We start from the raw sequence: 20,076 nt of genomic DNA, 5'->3' as shown, positions 1-20,076 counted from the left end.
AAAAATGGAGAATTTTAGTTTTTAATTATTCATATATAATATGTTAAACATAAAAATCCGATATTTTTTCGAAATAAACAAATAAAATAATTTAATAAAAAAAAAATTTGCTAAGCACGCTCACCACCTAGAGAAAAGGGGTCAAAAGAAAGAAAAAATCAAAAAATTTATAATTATTCTTTGATTGACAACATAACAATTTTAATAACATATCAGCATGTCACACAATCAAAGTTTGAGAAACCTTCGATGCAATATGAATATTAAGAGTAGGAAAATGTTAGATAAATTAATAGAGAAAATGTTGTTTATGATGTGGCTACTCATAAACAAAGGAAGAAGAAAAGCATATGGAGTAAATGGGGCAACATAGCAGGGACTCGTCGACGAGTAGATCCCCGAGAGTAAGGAAAATTCAGAGTTTCTGAGATATTGAGAGCAAAATAAGAGATTCATCAAAGAGTGGTCATACTAGTCGACAAGTGGTCTTCTGTGTCTCATCAACGAGTGTCTTGTTTTCGTCGACGAGTGTGCTTGAACTGTGAAAAATAATTTGAACTTTTAATATTAACGTTGTGACGGTTAGGGATTCAGAGGGAAGCCTCCGTGGGGTTATTAAATATACCATTCTGAGTATGTTTTTGTAAGAGAGAGGATGAGATAAGTAAAGATTAAATTACTTTGCTGAATTTGTATGATCCTCTCTCATTTATAGATAGATCGGGTTGTGCTTATATTTATAGGTAAACAATATTAAGTTACACGAAAATTCAAAATACAAAATTCAAAAATGAAACAAAAATAACCAATCAAGACTTTGTTTGAGGTGTGAGATTCGGTTGCTGTAGGTTCGTTGAATGTGAACTTACTGTGCTTGACTTTGAATTTAAACATCTGTTATTACTCCCCCGCAAGCTAAACGGGGTCGAAGTAACGTTCAACTTGTCTCGAAGAAATTGAAAACGTGCAGAGGGCAGAGACTTAGTAAAAGCATCAGCAATCTAATCACAACTTGAGTTTCAAGAGTTTTTGTTGCACTTTTTCACGCACAAAGTGATAGTCAATCTCCACATGTTTCATCCGAGCATAAAACATAGGATTAGCAGAAACATAAAAGGCACCCACATTATCACACCACAAAGTCGAAGGAGAGGACAAAGAAATGTCGAGTTCACGAAGCAGAGACATGACCCACAAGGATTTAGTGGTGGCATTAGTAACCGATTTGTATTCAGCCACAGTGGACGAACGTGCAACTATAGGCTGCTTCTTAGAAGACCAGGAAATAAGGTTAGAGCCAAAGCACACACAATATGCCCCAGTAGACTTAAGATCATTAGCGCAACCCGCCCAATCAGCATCCAAGAAAACAGATAAGCAAGAGGAGGAATCTCAACTGAAGAAGAGACCATGAGCAATGGTGCTTTTGAGGTAGCGCTGAACTCGCTTAACAGCCGACCAATGATTAACCGTAGGATGATGCATGTACTAACACACCTTATTGACAGCAAATAAGATATCAGGATGGGTTAAAGACAAATATTGTAAGGCCCCAACAGTGCTTCTGTATAACGTGAAGTCAGAGAAGGTCGTGCTATCAATATTCGAGAGTTTAGCCGTGGATGACATAGGAGAAGAAATAGGCTTAGCTTCAGCCATTTTAGTCCTTTGAAGGAGATTATAGATGTACCGGCGTTGACACAAGAACAAGCCAGAAGTGGATTGGGTAGCTTCAACACCCAAAAAATAATTAAGAGGACCCAAATCCTTAAAAGCAAATTCCTGATTGAGGGAAGTAATAAAGTCTGTAATGGAGGCCTCATCAAATCCTGTAACAATGATATCATCGACATATACTAAAACAAACATCTGAACCCCATGATGATCATAAATAAAAAGGGTATAATAACCCGAAAAAAAATTTAAAAAATTTAAAAATTTTTTTAAAAAATAATTATTTAATTAAAATTATTAATCAATTAATTAGTTGAACATTGTTAAATTAATGTATTAAATAAACAAATAAAAAGAAATAGTATGAAAAAAAAGTTAAGAGTGATTATCAATTAATTAGTTAGTTAATTAAATTGTCACGCCCCGAACCCGGTAATGGGACCCAGGGTATGATACAGTAACCTAACATGTCCCTGTATCAACAAAATACCAATGATACAATAATGAATGAGTCTATACAAAAAGAGTATGAGCTTTATAATACAAAACATAAACTCGGGTGCCAACCAAATCCCCAAAAAGACAACTCGATATAGTTATAGTACTTACACAAGCACTATCCGCAGTACACTAACCCCTACGCTCCCAACACAAGGACGCTAGTTCCAGCTACTCGAAGGACCTGGAAACACGTATGTACGATAGGGGTGAGACACATCTCAATAAGGCAGATTCAGATTATATCAGTGTGTGGCATATGAGTGTTATCATAACATAAAACATACACATTTAAATACAATTCCAGTATATTTCACAAAACAGTTCCAGTATAGTGCATCACACGCACACGCACATGATCAAGTAACCCGGTGTTGTCACACCCTTCAGCCCGAAGCTGGCTCGCATTACACGGCGTCCTCAGCACATGGCGTAGCCCCAGGCTCCCATGGCATCGTATCAGTACAATTGGTGGATCCACACCTTTCAGTGATCAGCCGGTAAGACTCACGCCCTCGGATATAGAGCTGGACACTCTTGTCAATCACTAGCAGGTGATATTTCACACCCTCGGATATAAAGTCGGACACTCTTTCACAACTTGGAACAATTCGAAACCCAGATCTTATATCTCATTTCATAAAATCACAACATATGCATGTTCATATAACACATCAATCCACACTCATTTGGTAATCTCAACAATCATGATTTACAAAATATAGTTTAAAAACAATTCAAGGCATGGTCATCTCCATAACACAATATATATCACAATATATTTACGATTTTCCAACAAAACCAGAGATGCAAACCAATGCCCTTTTTTTCTCAAAACTGTAATATGCAAAACCCATAACTTTACCTGTTAGATCCGCCTAAATGAGTAGTCAACACATACACAGGACTGTAAATCACAGTTCTACCGAGTCTGATTTTGAAAATAACCAACATAAACAGAATCCCTTTACCTTTCCTCAAACATCCAAACACGAACTCTACGGCTCCTAAACAGTGAACCGAGTTCCCAAAACCTATAAACCACAGTACAAAATAAACTCACAATTCCATTCCCTACAAAACAATTGAAACGAAAATGAAAATCGAGTCTTACCTCAATTTTAAGCCAAAACCCGAAAATGCTCGAAACGAAGATCCGTTCCACAAATCTCAAAGAGAATCCTTCCCTAATCCTCGTAGTAATGTCGAATCATCGATTCAGGCAACGATCGGTGAAGAAAACTAGAGAGAGAGAGAGAGAGAGGATTTCGAGTTCTTAGAGAGAGAGAGAGAGAGAGAGAATTTCCATTTCCTAGCTAGGAAGCAACCCAAATGGATATTTATAGCACCTTTGACTCAGCCAACCTCATCGATGAGGCGGCATCTTCGTCGACGAGTTAATGAAGGGAGTTCATCGACAAAGCGGTAGCCTTGTCGATGAGCCTGAGATTTTCAGATTTCCCAAACCTCTTGGCTTATCCTCGTTGACGAGCCCCTGCATTTCGTCACCGAACACAAAAGGGTCTTCGTCGATGAACTCTGGCTTCGTCAACGATATTTGCTCAATGTCCTATTTTGCCTATTTCTTTATTTATTTATTCCATATATTACGATTCGGGTTCTTACAACCTCCCCTCTTTACAAAATTTCGTCCTCGAAATTTGTAATCTCTCATTTACGAACTCATTCACACAACCAAAACACACTCGACTCTAAAAGAACTGGCGGCCACTTACAACGTAGCCCCGTCATAATACATACATACTCTCACTTATGGCGGAGGAATACCGTGGTTACATACATAATCTTAGGAGTTCACAATAACACACACTCCCAAAACTAACAACCTATTCCAATACAAAGTAGGGTAATACTCACATACTCAAAACAATTGAGGGTACTTCCAGCATATCTCTGCTTCTAATTCCAAAGAAACTTCCTCAACCTCATGATTTTGCCACAATACCTTCACCAATGCTATGTCCTTGGTACATAACTTCTAAACTTTACAGTCCAGAATCTGAACGGGTTCCTCCTCGTATGCTAAAGTATCCCCAATTTCCAAGTCCTCATAACTAATAATATGCGATGGATCCAGCACGTACCTCCTCAACATGGATACATGAAACACATGGTGGATCCTTGAGAGTGTTAGGGGAAGTGCAATCCATTAGGCTACCGGACGCACTCGCTCAAGAACCTCGAATGGTCCGATATACCTCGGGCTCAACTTGCCCTTTTTCCCAAATCTCATCACCCCTTTCATCGGAGCGATTCTCGGGAATATCTTACCCCCCACCTCAAACTCCTACTCCCAGTGGCGAACATCCGCATAACTCTTCTACCGACTCTGAGTTGATTTAATCCTATCCCGAATCAAACCCACCTTCTCAGATGCCTACTACACAAGTTCAAGTCCTATCACCTGACGTTCACCAACCTCATCCCAATACAAAGGAGATCTACACCTCTGACCATACAGAGCCTCGAAGGGTGCCATCTCGTACTAGCTTGGAAGCTATTGTTATAGGCGAACTCTACCAGTAGCATAAATTACATCCAACCCCTGCGTGTAAAAACCTCAAAAACAGAGATACAAAAAAATTGGTGGATTGATTTCCAAAATAAAAAAAATAAAAATAAAAAAATAAAAAATAAATAATTAATTAAAATTTTAATTAATTAACTAATTAATTAATCAGATTTAAAAGAAAAAGAAAAAAAATTAATTAAAATTTATTTTTATTTTTATTAATAAAATATATTTATTATTATATTAATTAAATATATTATTATTATTATTATTATTATTATTATTATTTCCTGAAGCCTGGAAGCTTTAGGCTTCTTCAAGATTTTTTTTTTTTTTTCTTCTTCTTCTTCTTCTTCTTCTTTCTTTTCTTCTTCTTTTACTTTCTTTTTCCTGCGCGTGCAGGCTCATTCTCTCTCCTCACGTTCTCTCTCCCTCTCTCCTCGATTTGGTGACGGATTTTCGCCTGATTGAAAATCCGAAGATACCACTGGACTCCATTCGCCGCTGCCGTCATTTCTACCGGAGCAGATCGGTGGTAGGAGCGGCGTAGGCATATTCCCTGGGGTAAGCCATTTTCTCCTTTTTCTTTAATTTCTTGCAAAATATAAGTCCAATTGACGAATGGACACCACCACGAGAATCTAGGGATGATTCTCTACAAGTCTAACGAGACGGAATTCTCGTGGGGGTGTCGGGCCAAAACCCCAAATTTGGGGTGCGGCGATTATTAAGGGGCTTATTTTTAATTAGTTAGCATTAATTTAGAAATTCTAAAATATTAAGCATTTGGAACTGAAGTAGGATTTCTGAAATTTAGGGCCCGGGTGAGCGCCGCGGGTGTAATTTTGAGACCCGCAGGCAAAATTTGAAAAATTAAGTAGGGATATTAAATAATAGTTTAAATATTAATTTGAGGTATATGGAGCCTAGGGAAGGCTAGATGAGTATTATTTTGGAGAAATAAATTAATTAATATGGGGAAAATGTAAATTTTAGGAGTTGAATTTTGAGCGCCAAGGGCGTGAAATTTTGCATCCTAACGAATTTCTCAGTAGCCAGGTAAGGGAATAAACTAAAGCAGTAATTTTCCATACAAATTATTATTGATTACGAGTAAATTTATTTTCAGAAAAGCATATGTTATATTGTGTATTACGAATGAAATGTACGATTGCGAAAATACTGCTATGATGATTAAAATGTATATGTATGTATGAGATGTAAGTAATTCACGATTTTAGAATATGAAGTATGACTTTTAACAGCATATGTGTGGCATGAATATTATTTTGTGTGAAATGTATTATGATGTGAAAGATTTTACGAACAAAGCTTGATTTCAGGTATGATGAAAATATGAGTTATGTTGTGATGGTTTTGATGATTATGTGATAAATGATGTATTTTCAAAATATATATACCTGAAACAATTTTGGCGCGAGGCCATATATTTATGTTATTGGCACAAGGCCGTATTTATGTTATTGGTGGGAGGCCATGTATTTATATTATCGGCATGAGACTATATTTATGTTATCGGCACGAGGCCGTATTTATGTTATTGGTGCGAGGCCACGTATTTATGTTTTAGGCACGAGGCCGTAATTACTATATTTTCGGAACGTGGCCGTAATGATGTTATATATATATGATCATGTATTATATGTTATCACCACCAGGATGTTAGTTTAGTTCAGTTCAGGGGCTCGGTACCGTAGCTATATGTGTAGATCAGATATCTACGTCAGATTAGTGCTAACCATCCCATGAGAGGATGGGAGATGGATAGTCGATGTGGCTTTCAGTAGAGTGTGGACGCCCACCTGGCAGTTCGGACCAAGGTGTGGCGGGCTCATCGTACTTACAGACATATTTGACTCGGCAGTGGTCAGCCAGCCATTGTCGGGTCCCGCCTTCGGGCTGCACAACCCGTCATGGGGGGTAATACATGACACCAATTAGCCATTCATCTTGGGTTTGTTTTTAGTACTACAGTTATAACAAATGATTTTATGTATGTTATGATTTATTAATAGATGTGAAAATATATGTTTACCCAGTACGATATGATGATGTTTATAGAATTATGAAATGTATTGTATACGTATAAATGCATTAAATATTAATGTTGCCACACAGCTGTATTTAGTTTATTTTCCCTTACTGAGAAGTGTCTCACCCCCGAACATATTTAACTTTTCAGGAAATCCAGTGAGACCAACAGGCTAGAGCTACCATTAAGTGATTGGAGCTTCCCTACTAGAAGGGTAAGCATTGAACTAGGGTTGGGAGTTCTTGTTATTTAATCCTAGTGTTATTTTGACTTTTGGAGGTTGTATATCATAACAACATTTTGATGTTATAGAAAGCTCTGGTATTATGTTTTATGATTGGATGTTTGAGATTTTATATTTACTGCTGCTAGGTTTTCCGCTGTGTTTGATAGGTGTCCCCGCTACCCACGGGTTCGGGTTGACCATTTTATTTATTATGTGATATTTTATGTTAAGAAATTGAGGGACGTTACATTGCCAAAATCTAACACACACGCCTGGAGCATATCCTTCAAGATCTGTATTGCTCTCTTCGACTATCCATCAATCTGGGGGTGGAAAGATGTATTAAAAGTAAGCTTCGTCCCCAGTGCTTCCTGCAAGCTCATCCATAAACGAGTGGTGAACCTCGGGTCTCGATCTGACACAATGGACACCGGCACCCTGTGCATTCTAACTATCTCCTGCACATATAGATCCGCTAGCCTACTCAAAGGGTAGCTAACCTTCATTGGTATGAAATGAACAGATTTTGTTAACTTGTCCACGATCACCCAAATGGCATTCTTCCCGTGAAATTCTGGCAGCAATCCGGTCACAAAATCCATGGAAATATGCTCCCATTTCCATTCCAGAATAGCTAAGGGCTGTAACGGCCCTGCCGGCCTCTGATATTCAGCTTTCACCTACTGGCACATCAGGCACCACTCCACGAACTGAGCAAACTCCTTTTTCATAACACTCCACTAGAAGGTCTCGCTCAAATCCCGATACATTTTCGTACTACCCGGATGCACCGTATAAAGAGAACAATGCCTTCCTCTAGAATCATCCTTCTAATTTCGTCGTCGTTTGGAACACATAGCCTGGTTCCAAACCTCAACACACCTTCCTCAACGATGTTAAAATCCGCAGCCAACCCTTGCTGCACCTTCTCCACTGTCTCAACTAACTCTGCATCACTAGCCTACATGGATTTAATATGCTCAAACAAAGTCGGTTGGATCACCAAGCTAGCAATGAAAGTCTGATGATCACCGGCCACCAACTCAACGCCAAGGTTTTCCAGATCTCGTCTGATGTGATGCTGAGCTACAAGCACATATACTACCACATGCTCTAACTTCTGACTCAACGCATCAACCACCACATTAGCTTTCCCCGGGTGATAGCTGATGGTGCAATTGTAGTCCTTGATCAGCTCAAGCCACCGTCTCTGCCTCATATTCAACTCCTTCTGCATTAAAAAGTACCTAAGGCTTTTGTGGTCAGTGAAAATCTCACACCGCACACCATATAAGTAGTGTCGCCAAGTCTTCAGTGCATAAACTACAACAGCTAATTCCAGATCATGCGTAGGGTAATTCTTCTCATATTCCTTGAGTTGTCGAGAAGCATATGCTATTACCTTACCCTGTTTCATAAGCACACATCCCAAAGCCTTCAGAGACACGTCGCTATAGATCACAAAACTGTCATCCCCCGAAGGAATGGTCAAAATCAGAGCAGTAACCTAACGATGCTTCAACTCCTGAAAACATTGCTCACAATCTTCTGTCCAATCAAACTTCACCCCCTTTTGGTCAATCGTATCAGAGGCCCAGACAACTTAGAGAATCCCTCCACGAACTGATAATAGTAACCCGCCAATCTCAGAAAACTCTAAACCTCCTGCACACTCTTCGGTCTCACCCTGTTGACCACAGCTTCAATCTTGCTAGGATCAACTGAAATACCGCCCGTAGATACCATAAGGCCTAAAAATGTGACCTGATTCAACCAGAACTCATACTTCTTCAGCTTTGCAATAAGCTTCCTCTCCTACGAAATCTGTAGTACCAGCCTCAGATGGTTTTCATGCTCTTCCAGACTCCTCAAATACACCAGAATGTCATTGATGAACACCACTACGAACTAGTCCAGGTACTCATGGAAAACCCTATTCATAAGATTCATGAACACCACTAGAGCATTCGTCAACCCAAAAGGCATGACTAACAACTCATAGTGGCCATATCTGGTTCGGAAAGCAGTCTTCACAACATCTTCATATCGAACCCTCACCTAATGATACCCTGACAATAGGTCGATCTTTGAGAAGACTTGCATCCCCTGCAGCTGGTCAAAGAGATCATCAATACGAGGCAAAGGGTAACGATTCTTCACAGTCACCTTGTTGATCTCACGGTAATCAATGCACATACGCATCGACCCGTCCTTCTTCTTCACAAAGAACACTGGAGCTCCCCAAGGCAAAACACTAGGTCGGATAAAGCCCTTATCTAGTAATTCCTGCAAATGCTCCTTCAACTCCTGAAGTTCTACTGGAGCCATCTGGTGCGGAGCTTTAAAGATCAGTGCCTTGCCCGGAAGCAACTCTATCGCAAACTCCACCTCACAATCCAGAGATAAACCGGATAAGTCTTCTGGAAAAACATCCGGGAACTTATTAACCACTTGAATATCCTCGAGTCTCAACTCATCTCGCGGTGGTTCCCTCACACAAGCTAGGTACCCCTGACATTCATCCAAGATTAACCTCTTTGCTTGTAGTGTCGATAGAACCTGTGGCGTCAAAAGCACACACGATCCTACAAACTCATACTCCTGCTCCCCAAAAGGTCTGAACACTACCACCTTTCTACGACAATCGATCACATCATAGCTGGAGAATAACCAATCCATCCTCAGTATGACATCAAACCCCGACATATTGTATACTACAAGATTCACCGATAACAACTTTCCCTGAATTATCATTGGGCAGTCTTCTAACATCCTCCTACAGAACAATACACTCCCAAATGGTGTAACTACAGACAACTCTTCATTCATGACTTGGGTCTCCACCCCACATTATTTTACAAAGTTAACAGTTATAAAGGAACGTATCACACCCGAATCAAATAAAATCATAGCTCTATTTAAAAGTAACATCATAGTACCTGTCACCACATTCCTCGTATGCTCAGCATCCACCGGAGTAAGCAAGTATACCCTTACCGGAGTTGTGTTCACCTGGTAAGTTCCCCAGGATATTTGATTACTTCCCCGACTCTAACTCGAAGTGGGAGTACCCCTCTTTGGTGCGTGACAATCCCGAGCCATATGACCTGACTGGCCACAGTTGTAGCAGTTACCCCCAAACAGCTAGCATTCACCGCTATGCCATCTGTGGCACCTGATACAATGATCACTCGACTGGCTCGCCTGAGAACTCTAATGCTCGGTATTCTGATGGTAACCCGAGCCCTTGTTCTTCTTCTTCTTCTTCTTCTTCTTCCATGATCCCTGGTGAGACCCAGATTGAGAACCAGAAGGTACTCGCCTCTTTTTCGATTCTTCATCCACCTCATCTTCCCAGATGTCAGTCTCGATCACCGTGGCCTCATCCACCAAAATCGAGAACCCATGGATTTGAAACATACCCACTAGCCTGCGGATGTCCTTCCTCAAACCCTTCTCGAACCTGCGAGTCTTCTCATACTTGCTCGAGATCAAGCACAACGTGAAATAAGATAGCTCTATATACCGAGCAATATACCCCTACACCATCATATCTCCCTACGATAGAGCATAAAATCATCCTCCTTAGCATTGCGTGTGGAGGCCAAGAAGTGTCTCTCAAAGAACACTTCCTTGAAACGACTTCATGTCATCTCTGTAGAACCGACTCTCTGCTTCTCCAGCAGACTCACTGCAGTCCACCAATGCCCTGCCTCCCCAAACAGCTGGAAGGTAGCGTAAAGGACTCTCTACTTATCTGTGCAGTGGACGACTTCCAGAATCCTCTTGGTATTCTCAACCCAGTCATTTGCCATCATCGGATTGGGTCCTTCTGAAAACATTGGAGGATGCATACATTTGAACCTCTCGATGGTACACCCCGCAGCAGTAGGAGAACGTTTGTGTCTCTTAACACCCCGCCCAATTTCCTGCATAACCTGCCTCGTCAATCCTCGAGGCACAAAAGGAGACTCATCACTTGCAATCTCTTTAGAGCCACTTTCCAAGTTATTATCCTTGGGCTCCATTCTGAAAATATGATAGGAATCTATTAGCACTCCTACATCAAGTATAATTAACGCAATTATTTACAACTAATCATGTTAACTGCTATCTCACAGGTCCAGGTCTATTCTATCACACCGACGTGAAAGTCATCAGTGGTTTACCGTGATTTTACTGAAATCTTCATTCTAGGAAAAACACAGGACACCGCCAACGAGTCCCTGTCAAGAAACACAACAACCCTCAACCTACTCTACCCATTTCCCATATCCTATACTCTAGTATGTACACATAGCTACGCCTAACCAAGTCTGCAAGACCTATCAACCTAGTTAGCTCTAATACCAAGTTGTCATGCCCCGAACCCGGTAATGGGACCCAGGGTGTGACATAGTAACTTAACATGTCCCTGTATCAACAAAATACCAATGATACAATAATGATTAAGTCTATACAAAAAGATTCTAAGCTCCATAATACAAAACATAAACCCAGGTGCCAACCAAATCCCCAAAAAGATAACTTGATATAGTCCTAGTACTTACACAAGCACTATCCGTAGTACACCGACCACTACGCTCCCAACACAAGGACGCTAGTTCTAGTTACTCGAAGGACCGAAAAACATGTACGTACGATAGAGGTGAGACACATATCAGTAAGGCAGATCCAGGTTATATCGGTGTATGGCATATGAGTGTTATCATGACATAAAACATACACATTTAAATACAATTCCAGTATTTTCATAAAATAGTTCCAATATAGTGCATCACACGCACACGCACATGATCAAGTAACCCGGTGTTGTCACACACTTCAGCCCGAAGCTGGCCCACATTACACGACGTCCCCGACACATAGCGTAGCCCCAGGTTCCCATGGCATTGTAGCGGTACATCTGGTGGACCCACCCCCTTTCGTGATCAGCCGGAAAGGTGGTATTGCACGCCCTCGGATATAGAGCTGGACACTCTTACCAATCACTGGTAGGTGATATTTCACACCATCGGATATAGAGCCGGACACTCTTTCACAACTTGAAACAATTCGGAACCCAGTTCCTATATCTCATTTTAGAAAATCACAGCATATGCATGTTCATATAACACATCAATCTACACTCATTTGGTAATCTTAACAATCATGATTTACAAAATATATTTTAAAAACAAGTCAAGGAACGGCCATCTCCATAACACAATATATATCACAATATATTCACGATTTTCCAACAAAACCAAAGATGCAACCCAATGTCCCCTTTTTCCCAAAACTGTAATATTCAAAACCCATAATTTTACCTGTTAGATCCCCCTAAATGAGTAGTCAAAACATACACAGGACCGTGAACCACAGTTCTACCGACTCCGATTTTGAAAAATAACAGACATAAGCCGAATCCCTTTACCTTTCCTCAAATATCCAAACCCGTACTCTACGGCTCCTAAAAAGTGAACCGAGTTCCCAAAACCTATAAACCACAGTACAAAACATACTCACAATTCCATTCCATACAGAACTACCGAAACAGAAATGAAAACCAAGTCTTACCTTGATTTTGGGCCAAAACCCAAAAACGCTCGAAATGAAGATCCGTTCCACAAATCTCGAAGAGAATCCTTCCCTAATCCTCGTACTAACATCGGATCGTCGATTCAAGCAATGATCGGTGAAGAAAACTAGAGAGAGAGAGAGAGAGAGAGGATTTCGAGTCCTTAGAGAGAGAGAGAGGATTTCAGGTTCTTAGAGAGAGAGAGGATTTCCATTTCCTAACTAGGAAGCAACCCAAATTGATATTTATAGCACCTTTGACTCGGCCAATATCGTCGACGAGGCAGCGTCTTTGTCGACGAGTCAACGAAGGGAGTTCGTCGACAAAGCGGTGGCCTCATCGATGAGCCTAAGGTTTTCGGATTTCCCAAACCTCTCGGCTTCTCCTCATCGACGAGCCCCTGCATTTCATAACCGAACATAGAAGGGTCTTCATCGATGAACTCTGGCTTCGTCGACAAGACCTGCTCAATTTCCTATTTTGCCCTTTTCTTTATTTATTTATTCTATATATCACGATTCGGGTTCTTACAACCTTCCCTCCTTACAAAAATTTTATCCTCGAAATTTGCAATCTCTCATTTACAAACTCATTCACACAACCACAACATACTCAAATCTAAAAGAACCGACAGCCACTTACGACGTAGCCCCGTCATAATACATACATACCCTCACTTATGGCAGAGGAATATCGTTATTACATACATAAACCATCTTAGGAGTTCACAATAACACACACCCCCAAAACTAACCACCTATTCCAATACAAAGTAGGGTAATACTCATATACTCAGAACAACTGAGGGTACTTCCGGCATATCTCTACTTCTAATTCCCAAGAAGCTTCCTCAACCTCATGATTCTGCCACAATACCTTCGCCAATGGTATGTCCTTGGTACGTAACTTCTGAACTTTACGGTCCATAATCTGAACAGGTACCTCCCCGTACGCTAAAGTATCCCCAATTTCCAAGTCCTCGTAACTAATAATATGCGATGGATCCGGCATGTACCTCCTCAACATTGATATGTGAAACACATGGTGGATCCTCGAGAGTGCTGGGGGCAGTGAAATCTTGTAGACTACCGGACCCACTCACAATTCCATTCCCTATAGAACTACCGAAACAAAAATGAAAATCGAGCCTTACCTCGATTTTGAGCCAAAACCCAAAAACGCTTGAAACGAAGATCCGTTCCACAAATCTGAATCCTTCCCTGATCCTCGTGGTAACTTCGAATCGTGGATTCAAGCAACGATCAATGAAGAAAATTAAAGAGAGAGAGAGAGAGAGAGAGAGAGAGAGAGAGAGAGAATTTCCATTTCTTAGCTAAGAAGCAACCCAAATGGATATTTATAGCACCTTTGACTCGGCCAACCACGTTGACCAAGCGGTGTCTTCGTCAACGAGTCAATGAAGGGAGTTCTTCGACGAAGTGGTGGCCTCGTCGACGAGCCTGAGATTTTTGATTTCCCGAACCTCTCGGCTTCTCCTCGTCGACAAGCCCCTACATTTCATTGCCGAACACAGAAGGGTCTTCGTCGATGAACTCTGGCTTCATCAATGAGACCTGCTCAATTTCTTGTTTTGCCATTTTATTTATTTATTTATTCCATATATCACGGTTCAGGTTCTTACATAAATATTATTAAATTGAATTAATTAAGTTAAGTAAAATGGTGGTTATATATATATATATATATATATATATATATATATATATATAATAATATAATATAATATGATATTGTTATAATATATAATAAAGTAAAAAAAAAAAAAAAAGGATAAAGAAGCTGAGAAGCTTCCTGAACCGAAATCAAACTGAATCTCTTATTCTTGCGTCTCTATCTCTCACATTCTCTCATTTCTCCATCCCTCTCCTCCATCCCTCCTTTCCCCTCTTCTCAATTTCTCGACGGATATTCGGCCAATCAGAAAACGGAAGGTATCATTGGGTTCCTAACTCCGCCACCGACATTTCTACTGGAGCGGATTTGTCATAGGAGCAACGTAGGCACCACTCCTGGGGACAGGTAAATTTTCTCTAAATCTTTAATTTCTCCTTAAATCTGCCGCTAAATTAACGATCGGGCACCACTACGTGGTCTTAGTCGTAATTGTCGTCATTTTGGCATGAGTAAATTTTCAATTGGGGTTTTCTAAGCCCCACTCCAAAGCGATAGTGGGATTTGGAAAATTTGGTAAATTGATTATATTTGAGGGTATAATTATTTATTTGGAATTTATGGGCTTAGGAAATATTAAAATAATATTTTATTTAGGGTTAATTTAATGGAATTAATATTTTTGATTCAAGACTCAGGTGAGCGCCGCAGGTATTTTTCAGGGTCCCTGTTGGCGTAGTTCAAGAAACCGGGTAAGGAGAAAAATATATATTAAACCAATTTTTTTATGAATTTAATGAAAAATGAATTGTATTATATATACGTGTATATGTTTCGGTATGAGTTTAAAATGTCAACCATTTAAATTATATTTTTTCGAGCTTAGGGTTGTTTATTAGATACGTATATACGAAAATGAACTGATAAAAGTGGAAAATATTTTTAGGATAATTATGTAAGAAATGAAAGGTATTTTCAGTATATAAACGTTAAATGTTGGTTGGCTTATTTTATAGGCAATGTATGAATTTTATTGCTAAATTGTGTGGCATGGGCAAATGTAAGTTTTGTACAAATATATGCTAAATGTATGAGATGCAGGCTAAGTAAGTGAAGTATTAAGAATGAAATATGATATGAACCATGTTGCTTGTGTATGTTAATGCAACCATGTAAAACAACTAAAAGATGCTAGGTAAAATAACTGAAAGATGCTGGGTAAAACAACTGAAAAATGTTGGGTAAAACAGTTAAAAGATGTTGGGTAAAGCAACTGAAAAATGTTGGGTAAAACAGCTGAAAGATGGTAGATAAAATAACTAATAGTGGCTAGGTAAAACAGCTAAAAGATGTTAGGTATGTAATGAAATGAAATGAAAATGGAAATGAATGAAACAAAAATGAAATGTGAAATGTGAACAATGTAAAATGGAAAAGAGTCACTTAAAGTGAAATGAAATAAAATATTAAAGTTATGAACTTGAACATAGGTGACTGGTTGAATAATGACAAAAAGAATAATGTATTATGATATTAGAAGTATCTATACTTGTAGAACATGTTACGATTGAGGCGGGGCGTACTCTTCGCTTAAGGGCTTGTTGAGAAAGGCAAGTACGCTAGTAACTTCAGATGTAGCAGTGGCTGCATAAAGTACTAGGGCAGAGGGAACCTACTTGTATGGATGGGTAGATTTCCTATCCTTGGGGCCTTCGCTGGTCAGCCTTTGTTTGAATTGTGTGAGTACGAATCAATCTAATACTTGAGGGCTTATTAAGTAAGGTGAGTGCCCTAGTATGCTTTAGCAACGACCCTAGGGTTGCCTAAGTATCAGAGTAGAACGGTGCTACTTGTATGGGCAAGTAATCACCCCTATCCTTGGGTAATCTCATGGGTTAAATATTTTGCATGTGATTGATTAGGTTCAGAGAATGATTTTAGAAATTATGTTAACGATTTTCAAATGTTAAATATTATGTTAATATATAGACTCATGTTGGCCACACACTATTTTAATATATTGTTTCTTCCCTTATTGAGATGTGTCTTACCTGAATATGAATTTATCTTTTTCAGGATCTCTTTGAGATTGAGCTTAGAGAGTTCGAGATTTTATAGCATTTTTGGGAAATAGAAATAGAAATGGTATATTTTTATGTTGATTTTGAGATGTATAAGTTATGTTTTATGTTTTATGTATTGAAGTCTTCAGATAGATGAATAGTTGTGAATACTGGTATTTGTGGATTATGTTTTTGAGACATGTATATATGTGATTACAGGCGGTGATTAGTTAATTTGGAATTTGGATTATGGGTAGGAATAGTAAACACTGGTATTATTATATTTGTGGAGGTTATATTTATGTTTTCCGCTGCCTACATGATATTAGTATATGGATTATCAGGTAAATAAATGGATTAGTAGTACTTCGAGCCCACGTAGGGGGGTCGAGGCGTTACAGATGGTATCAGAGCAATGTCCAGCCAGAAGTGTGATTAATTTCACATCACCTGGATATGAAAATATTAGAGTATTAGGTTAGGGATGATTTATACCAGAGTATAGGATTGAGTTACGATAAGGATAGAGATGGGTAGATTAAGATACCATTAGGAATTCTGAGTTGTGTTTCATAAGCATGGGGGCAAAAATCCCTTGATGGTCTTTTGTGTTTTTATGAAGAGGTAGCTAGCTTTAGAAAATCATAGTAAATCCATCGATGGTGATGTTTCCGAGAAGAGAAATTAGAACTTGGGGTTTGAACTCGATGGTTAGGTTTATTGATTTGTAGAGAAAAATATTTGAAGGAGAATAATTTAAGTGGTGTGATTTAATGTTTTGTGGTCAAGTTGGGTGTTTCATATTTAAATTGGAGTATATGAAAATGTGTGGTATGAGGTTGGCTAGTTGATTTCAGAGGTTATGTTATGGGGGTGTAAGGTCTGTTGAGTTATGAATTCCTAAAATGAGGAAATGATAGTTGGTAAAAAATTTCAATGACGAAATTTTCTAAAGAAGGGAAGAATGTAATAACTCGGAAAAAAAATTAAAAATAATTAATTAATTAATTAAAATCATTAATCAATTAATTAGTTAAACATTATTAAATTAATGTATTAAATAAACAAATAAAAAGAAATAGTATGGAAAAAAAAGTTAAGAGTAATTATTAATTGATTAATTAGTTAATTAAATATTACTAAATTGAATTAATTAAGTTAAGTAAAATGGTGGTTATATATATATATATATATATATAAGTATATAATATAATATGTTATTGTTATAATATATAATAAAGTAAAAAAAAGAAAAGGGAAAAGGATAAAGAAGCTGAGAAGCTTCCTGAACCACAATCAAACTGAATCTCTCATTCCTGCGTCTCTGTCTCTCTCACTCTCTCATTTCTCCATCACTCTAATCTATCCCTCCTTCCCTCTCTTCTCAATTTCTCAGTGGATATTCGGCTGATCGGAAAACGGAAGATGTTGTTGGGTTTCTAGCTCCGCTATCGACATTTCTACTGGAGCGGATTTGTCGTGGGAGCGGCATAAGCACCACTCCTAGGGAAAGGTATATTTCCTCTAAATCCTTAATTTCTCTTTAAATCTATTGCTAAATCGATGATTAGGCACCACTACGTGGTCCTAATCATGATCGTCATCATTTTGGCGTGAGTAAATTTTCAATTGGGGTTTTTTAGGCCCTACTCCAAAGCGAGAGTGAGATTTGAAAATTTTGGTAAATTGATTATATTTGAGGGTATAATTATTTATTTGGAATTTATGAGTTTAGTAAATATTAAAATAATATTTTATTTATGGTTAATTTAATGGCATTAGGATTTTTGATTTAGGACTCGGGTGAGCGTCGCAGGTATTTTTCGGGTTTCCTGTTAGTGTAGTTCAAGAAACCAGGTAAGGGAAAAATATATATTAAACCAAAATTTTTATGAATTTAATAGAAAATGTATTGTGTTATATATACGTGTATATGTTTCAGTATGGGTTTAAAATTCAAACCATTTAAATTATGTTTTTCCAAGCTTAGGGTTGTTTATTAGATACGTATATAAGAAAATAAACTGCTAAAAGTGGAAAATATTTTCAGGATAATTATGTAAGAAATGAAAGGTATTTTCAATATATAAACGTTAAATATTGGTTGACTTATTTTACAGGCAATGTATGAATTTTATTACTAAATTGTGTGGCATGAGTAAATGTAAGTTCTGTGTAAATATATGTTAAATGTATGAGATGCAGGCTAAGTAAGTGAAGCATTAAGAATGAAATATGGTATGAACCATGCTACTTGTGTATGTTAATGCAACCATGCAAAATAGCTGAAAGATGTTGGGTAAAACAACTAAAAGATGCCGAGTAAAACAGTAGAAAAATGTTGGGTAAAACAACTGAAAGATGCCGAGTAAAGCAGCTAAAAAATGTTAGGTAAAACAGCTGAAAGATGTTGGGTAAAACAGCTGAAAGATGTTGAGTATGTAATGAAATGAAATGAAAATGGAAATGAATGAAACAAAAATGAAGTGTGAAATGTGAATAATATAAAATGGGAAAAAGTCACTTAAAGTGAAATGAAATGAAATGAAATGAAATGTTAAAGTTATGAACTTGAACATAGGTGAATGGTTGAATAATGATAAAAAAAAAAATGTATTATGATATTAGAAGTATCTATACTTGTAGAACATGTTACGATTGGGGTGGGGTGTACTCTTCGCTTAAGGGCTTGCTGAGAAAGGCGAGTGCGCTAGTAATTTCAGATGTGGTAGTAGCTACATAACGTATTAGGGCAGAGGGAACCTACTTGTATGGACAGGTAAATTTCCCTATCCTTGGGGCCTTCACTGGTAAGCCTTTGTTTGAATTGTGTGAGTATGAGATCAATCTAATACTTAAGGGCTTACTAAGTAAGGTGAGTACCCTGATATGCTTCAGCAGCGACCCTAGGGTTGTCTAAGTATCAGAGCAGAGGGGTGCTACTTGTATGGGTGGGTAATCACCCCTATCCTTGGGTAATCTGTTGGGTTAAATTTTTTTGCATGTGATTGATTAGGTTCAGAGAATGATTTCAAAAATTATTTTAACGATTTTCAAATGTTAAATATTATGTTGTTATATAAACTCATGTTGGCCACACACTGTTTTAATATATTGTTTCTTCTCTTACTGAAATGTGTCTCACTCGAATATGAATTTATCCTTTTTAGGATCTCCTTGAGATCGATCCTAGAGAGCTCGAGGTTTTATAGCATTTTTGGGAAATAGAAAGAGAAAATGGTATATTTTTATGTTGATTTTGAGATGTATATGTTATGTTTTATGTTTTATGTATTGAAGTCTTCAGATAGATGAATAGTTGTGAATACTAATATTTGTGGATTATGTTTTGGAGACATGTATATATGTGATTACAGGTGGTGATTAGTTAATTTGGATTATGGGTAGGAATAGTAATCTTTGGTATTATTATATTTGTGGAGATTATATTTATGTTTTTCGCTGCGTACATGATATTAGTATATGAATTATCAGATAAATGAATGGATTAGTAGCACTCCGAGCCCACGTAGGGGAGGTTGGGACGTTACAAAAGGAGTATCGGATTTTGAGTTAGTAAAACTACAATGTACATGATAGTCATGAAGCCGAGCATACCAAGCTCGTGGGGCGTGTTTCAAATCATAGTGGGCCTTGTGAAGGCGGCAGACATGATCCGGAAGACTCGGATGAACATAACCCGAGGGTTGCACCATATAGACAGTCTCAGATAAGCACCCATGAAGAAATACGTTATTAATATCCAATTGGTGAATTGACCAATTTTTGGAAATTGCATGGGTGAGTACAAGTCGTATTGTGCAGGGCTTAACCATA

This window comes from Malania oleifera, chromosome 1 (genome assembly GCF_029873635.1).
Source record: "Malania oleifera isolate guangnan ecotype guangnan chromosome 1, ASM2987363v1, whole genome shotgun sequence".
Taxonomy (NCBI): domain Eukaryota; kingdom Viridiplantae; phylum Streptophyta; class Magnoliopsida; order Santalales; family Ximeniaceae; genus Malania; species Malania oleifera.
The sequence above is the reverse complement of the archived record's forward strand: the minus strand, read 5'-3'. Positions refer to the sequence as shown.